Below are 6029 nucleotides of genomic sequence, written 5' to 3' on the forward strand. Positions count from 1 at the left end.
TTTTAAAAAAGCATCCTAGATGTGGCAAAGATGAAATATGATGCAAGATTTGTGCATCGGTGTAAAAGGTTGCACTTGATATCCAGAAACCATAAGATCTTTTGGAGGAGAGAGACAAGGAGTTATGTCTTTAGCATGTGACTCCTTATTAAGTGCTGTCCAGCCCACATGATTCTATGAATATACCGTATACTGCATACAGTATGCCAATCCGTTTCTTTATGTATGTGTTTAATTAACATCCGTATTCTTTATTTATTTGACAGTTTTTATTTTTTGTACATTTTCACTTTTGCAGATGTCATTTTATCTAAGGAGAAATAGTCGGCATGTAACTTTGGAATTTACCCTGGTGTGTTTGTGTGCATATTTCCCACCCCCCCCCCCCAGTAAGAGTTGCTTTCCTGCAGTCAAAATAGTTATATGCCTTAGTTTCTGAATACAGTTTTTGCCTACAACTTTTTGGGAGGGAAGAGGAGGGCTGAAGAAAGTAAGTTGCCATGCCAGTGGGTAAACTTCCATATTCAGGTGCGCACTTCATGTCTGCAGTTTGCTCTGTGTCATAGACGTGTATTCACAGTTCAGTCACAGTCTGTGTTGTACTGAAACGATCAGCAAAATGTGAGCTGAAATGTCTACACTGCAGTCTCTTATCACTGTAAACATATCTAATATTTTATCACTTTTGATTTGTGGAACAAAGCTTTATAGTAGAAACACCAGTAAACAACTTTTTATACTATTAAAATGTTTGTTTTTTAAAAAAATGTTTCTTGAACTGTATGGTACTGTTTCACTTACTGAAGTATCTTACTTTAAGCAATGGAGTTTGCAGCTTTGCTGTTAGAAATAAGAGATTGAATGTGTAGTTATATTTCCTCTTTCCTGTTGTGTGAGCTAGTAATACGGATATTTCTTTGGTTTGTAACGTTAGCCAGTGCCCTGGTTAGTATCTGAGTAGCTTTCACGAGACGTGTATGGAACTTGTTAAAGGACAGCTTAAGGTTTGAACTGTGCAGCTTGAGTGATAGAAGGTACCAAGCAACAAGACTTTAGAGGTGCAGGAAACGTTTTTTCAACATCTGGCGTGATCAAAAGTTGTGCGTGGATCACGGAAGAAGCTCTTAAGTTTGCTGGTCTTTTAATTAAAAGTGAGAGGAAGGAAGAAGAACTTGCTAAGCAGCACGCTGTTTCAGTTGAGTCCAGAATTTTTTTTGTAAACACTAATGTATTAAATTTGCTATAAATTAAAACTATATAACAGTTATATTTTTGAGTTGTAAATACAGTACTCTGTGTCACGACCAGTTGGTTATCTCTAGAATGATATTTCAGTTTATAGTCCAACAGGCCATTTCAGTCTCAATAAGCTGGAAGCAATTTTTTTTACTGGTTTGCAGCTGTATGATTTTTTTTTTTTTTTAACCTGGGGGGGTGGGAGGTACATTCTGAGATTGCACATACATTTGGTAATAGCAAATACTCGAGCGTTGGCCTTTCCATGACAAAGGTCTTGGTGGACTGCACCTTGGCTAGCCTCTGGAGCTGCAGGTGAAGGTTCGCCCTCATCTGCTCTGGAAGGGTTGCTAAATTCAGGGTACTCTGGATCAAAGGCCAGCCCTGCAAATGATGCCTGTTCTTATTCACATGTTTATATTGTTGCTTACAAAATAAAATTCACCGTGAGAACTCTTTAGTTTCCCCAGGGTTTTTCTTTTTTTCTTTTTTTTTTAATTGTGTTTTCTAAAAGGAGATGTTAGTTTTCTGGGGATAGGGGAGGAGGGAGTAGTTGCAGTTGGACTGCAGCTCTCACCGGAGGAAGCCTTTTCCTGCTCTTGTGACTGAATCCTCCTTTGGGGGTGGCCTTGTTACATGCACGGTCTTCGGTGGGCCATGGCCAAGGCAGGGACTCAAGGCAGAAAGGGGCTGCAGCATGGCAGTGTTGTTCAACACCTCTCCGCCTCCTGCGCTCTTGCTGTCGCACGTGCTTACGTTTCCGCAGGAGCGCAAACCAATGCATGATAATACTAAGCAGTCGTAAGTGGTCTCTGGGAACTCGGGGGACAAAGCACCAGTGCCCAGCCCTGCGGCTGCCCTCAGCAGTTGTCTTGGTGGTTCACACTTGTTTCAGCTCGCTTTCTAAATGGTGGTCCACGTCTCTGTAGTCAAGTGCTGACATATAGTTGGAGGACAGAAACTGAATGGGAGATGAGGTATAAAAAGGGAAGAGAAACAGACCACAGAGCAAAAATAACAGTGTGAAAGGGGGGAAAGCCCCACCAAAAACCTTCAAACCCACCCAGGTTGCTGAGATGGCACAGAATTCAGGTGTGACTCGGAGGGTGAATCCGGTCAGCCCGATGGGGTCAGAGTAGGGTGCAATCCCCCTGCCTTCCCAGCCCAGAGGAGATTGAATGTGGGAAACCAGAACCGACGGCTTAATGTTTGCTGCTTTTTGTCTGCACTTCCAATGTGATCTTACCCTGTTCTGGGAGAGGAAAGGAGGAAGGAAGGAGCTAGGCACTGTTGACTTGAAGGTGCAAGGATGGGTCAGAATATGCCACAAGTTACTTATTGACCTTCCAGACTGCACAGAAGTATAACTGGAAAACCTTTAGATAGCTGGGCAGAACAGTGACTGAAGTTCCATAAAAACACAGTGACGTTGGACCAGCATGGTCCTTCAGGGGCCCACAGGCGTGTCAGGCCTACCCGTGTCACGTCAAGGTGCTGTGAAGCTGAACACTGTCAGGTCCTTGGTTGGAGAGCGGTGTTGGATTAAAGAACTGTTACAGAAGGGTCATTAGTGTTAATTTGAAATTTCAAGAGGTGCCTGTTTCTCATGCAGCCCAAAAAAACTCGTCGTCGTTCAAATTTTTATTGCTGTCTACCAGCCGAAAGCTCCTGTGTCTTTTTCCTAAATAAGCAATCGATATCAGGGTCCGCAGGGAAAGCAGCTGCTCATGGCCATGCCTTTGCTCATGGCGATGGCTTTGCCCATGACAATGGCTGAAGAACTCATTTCCTCCGCATTTCTTTTTGAAATACGGGTTCACACGTTCAGACATGGTGATAAGAAGTCTTCCAGCGGCCCCTGGTTAAAGCAGGAACGCTCGTTCCTGCAGTGATTGGGATTTGGTAACACTTTGGCTTGGATCTGGGCTCCTGGGGCGGTGAGGAGAGCACAGCGTGCTCAGGACACCCCACTCTGCTCCTTCCCTTGGGCGTGGAGAGATTTTCCAGCTGAAAAATCAGCAGCATTCCTAGCACCTTTGTGCTGGCCGCAGGCGGGCTGGGTGGTTTTGGGGTGCTGGCTGGCAGGAGAGGAGGGTGTCTGCTCCCCCAGGCATGCCTCCGCTGGGGCTAGGAGGGGTCGTGCAGCTTCCCAGCCTCGAGCTGCTGGGGATGCAGCCGGGTCATGCTGTGGAGCTCACAGACTGTCTCCTTAAGGAAAATGAGAAGAAATGCCGTGAGGCTCTTTTCTGCTGTACAGAAGGGTTGAAAAGATGTGCTGCAGTGATTCAGTGGGGAAAGGATAAATCCCTCACATACACCTACGCACCACCACGAGAAAGAACTCCGTGGGCAGAGAAGGAGCAGAACATGAAATATGAATTTCCTCGAGCTGCTCAGGAGGGATGGCTTTCCAGAGCCCTTCCTCTGGTGGCTCTGTGCTCCCCAGCTGTGCCGGGATGAAGGTCTGTCCCGGTCGGGGAAGGTCCCCAGGCAGGGCTGCTCGCCTGGCCCCGGCCCTTGCACCTGCAGCCTTTGTGAAGGACGAGTGCCCCTCTCACACGGTTTTGGGCTGCGGTTCCTGCCTGAGGAGATGGGTCAAGGCTGCCTGCCCATCCCTGTGTGAGCTGGCAGCTCCGGCAGGCTGCAGCCCCAGGGCTGAGGAAGGGGGTGGAGGTGGCTCCCGCTGTGGAAAAGCTCGGGAAGCCCTGACACGGGTTACTGCCAAGTCCTTGGGTTGTCAGATGGTGGCCCGGATAACTGCTCACCCCAAACCCGCCTCCCCCGGCCCAATCTGTGGTGCTTCTGACTCCCTCTTCTTTGGGTAAGTCCACAAAGCCTGCCTTGTGCAAAGAATACCGCTCCGGGGGGCGGGGGGGGGCTGCGATTTGAGGTGCTGAAAGGGTTGATGAATGCTTTTGCCCGTTTAACAAAATACGTGGAGATCTTTAAGGCGTCTTTGCCCAAGACGTGCACCGTCTGTGACCGTCTCTAGTGGAGCAGGGGCCGCACAGGGCCTGGTCCCCATGTGGAGTCCCTCACAGGAGCCGCTGCGGCGGACGCGGTTACTGCTGCTTTGGGTAGATTTAATTTACATTGCAATGGTTCTTAGTCGATTTTGTTTGCTTTCTTAAATATTTTATATTCCTCTCGGTAAATTTGAATTGCTCTTATATCTTTAGAGCGTGTGTGTATGCAGTTAATTTCCTATTACCTTGGGGATTTTACACAGCTTCGTTCTCAGAGCTATTTAGAAAATTATTTAATCACCTTGGAAAATCCTATGTAGCCAAAAAATCTTGTGTTTACTTATTACTCGATTGTAAATTGGTGGTGCAAAATATAGCACTACTGGGTTGTAAAACTGCACAGAAGTCTCCATTGAAATCCAGTGCCAAAATAAGAAAAAGTAATAATTAACTCTTTGCGTGCAGTGACATGAATGCAAATGACTTTTTTCATCACAAGGCTGGGCAGGAATTTCCGAGGTTTCTGCGAAGCCGTGTAACCCCACAGATTCAGGGTAGCTCATCAGTGACACACCGAATTAGGATGTGATCGTATTTACGCATTTTGAAACCCCATAATGACTCATCCGTATGCCATTAAAAGTTTGCGCTCGGTAAATGTGTGTTTGACTGCTGAAAAGGGGCCGTGTCACACGCCCACGGGCTCTCGGGAAGACAGCCCTTCCTCCCGCCTCTGACGGGCAGGGCACGGAGTGCGGGCACCGGGATGCTGCTCGGTGGCGGGTGTCCGCCTGCGACCTCAGCCCTGCTCTGCTTGTCCCCAACGGGGGGTTTGCACTGACACCAAATCGCTGCCTGAGGGACCCTTAGGTGCAGCATTGCCGTGACATCAAAAGCTGATCCCCTAAATACAGAAATACTGGGGTTCGCATTCTTATGTTTCTCAATGGCCTGTTGAAGTCACTCGTCTCTGTGCTTGGCCGCGTGGTTTACTCGACCCAACGTGTGTATCAGAACCACCTTATTGTTAAGGGATAAAATCCAGCCATTTTCCCATACACAAAATGAAACTCCCCGGGTGGCTGGTGAGTTCCTGGCTGAGCCCGGAGCCTGGGGGTGATGTGGCTGACGGCTCCCGCTGGTTTTGGCAGAGCGGTGTCAACCTCACGGCCGTGCGGCAGCCACAGGATCTGGCTCACGCTCATTCAGGAGCTTCTGCTTCGCCGCCACGCATAGACTGAGCTCAGCAGCATCCCTCTCGTATCTCCCCTCCCTGGCTGGCTTCCAGCCTCTCCCGCGTGCGCCCGGTTATTACTGTAGCATCCAGCATGTTTTACTTCGTATTCATCTCTCTTGCACATACCGGCCCACTCACATATTAGATCCGAATCTTTTTTTTCTTTTTTTTTTCCTTTTCTTTCTTTTTGCTTGTTGCTCGACGAAGCAGTGAGGCACGACGCACCGTGTGTTGTGACACATCCTGACAGGTCTCGGCGGCACGGCGTGGCACAACGTGGTACGGCACGGAGCAGACATCTCTGCTGTGCCCCGGCTGCCTCGGCGGCCGGACCCGCTGGCTCTTGGCAGGAGCACGCCTTTGGGGAAGCGGAGGAGAACGTCGGGCGCTGCGAATGGTGACAGCACCAAAGGTGTCTTGGCTTTTAATATATACCTCTTGCCAAAGCAGGGAGGAAGGTATGGAAAACTGCAGCCGCTTGGTATGCCCAAAGCCCCGCTGCTGTCACCTTAGATATTATTTTGGCTTTTCTTTCTCATGTGTGGCGGTGGCCACGTTAGTGGCAGATAACTCCGTAGGGCTGGTTGGGG

The sequence above is a fragment of the Balearica regulorum genome, chromosome 6 (genome assembly GCF_011004875.1).
Source record: "Balearica regulorum gibbericeps isolate bBalReg1 chromosome 6, bBalReg1.pri, whole genome shotgun sequence".
NCBI lineage: Eukaryota > Metazoa > Chordata > Aves > Gruiformes > Gruidae > Balearica > Balearica regulorum.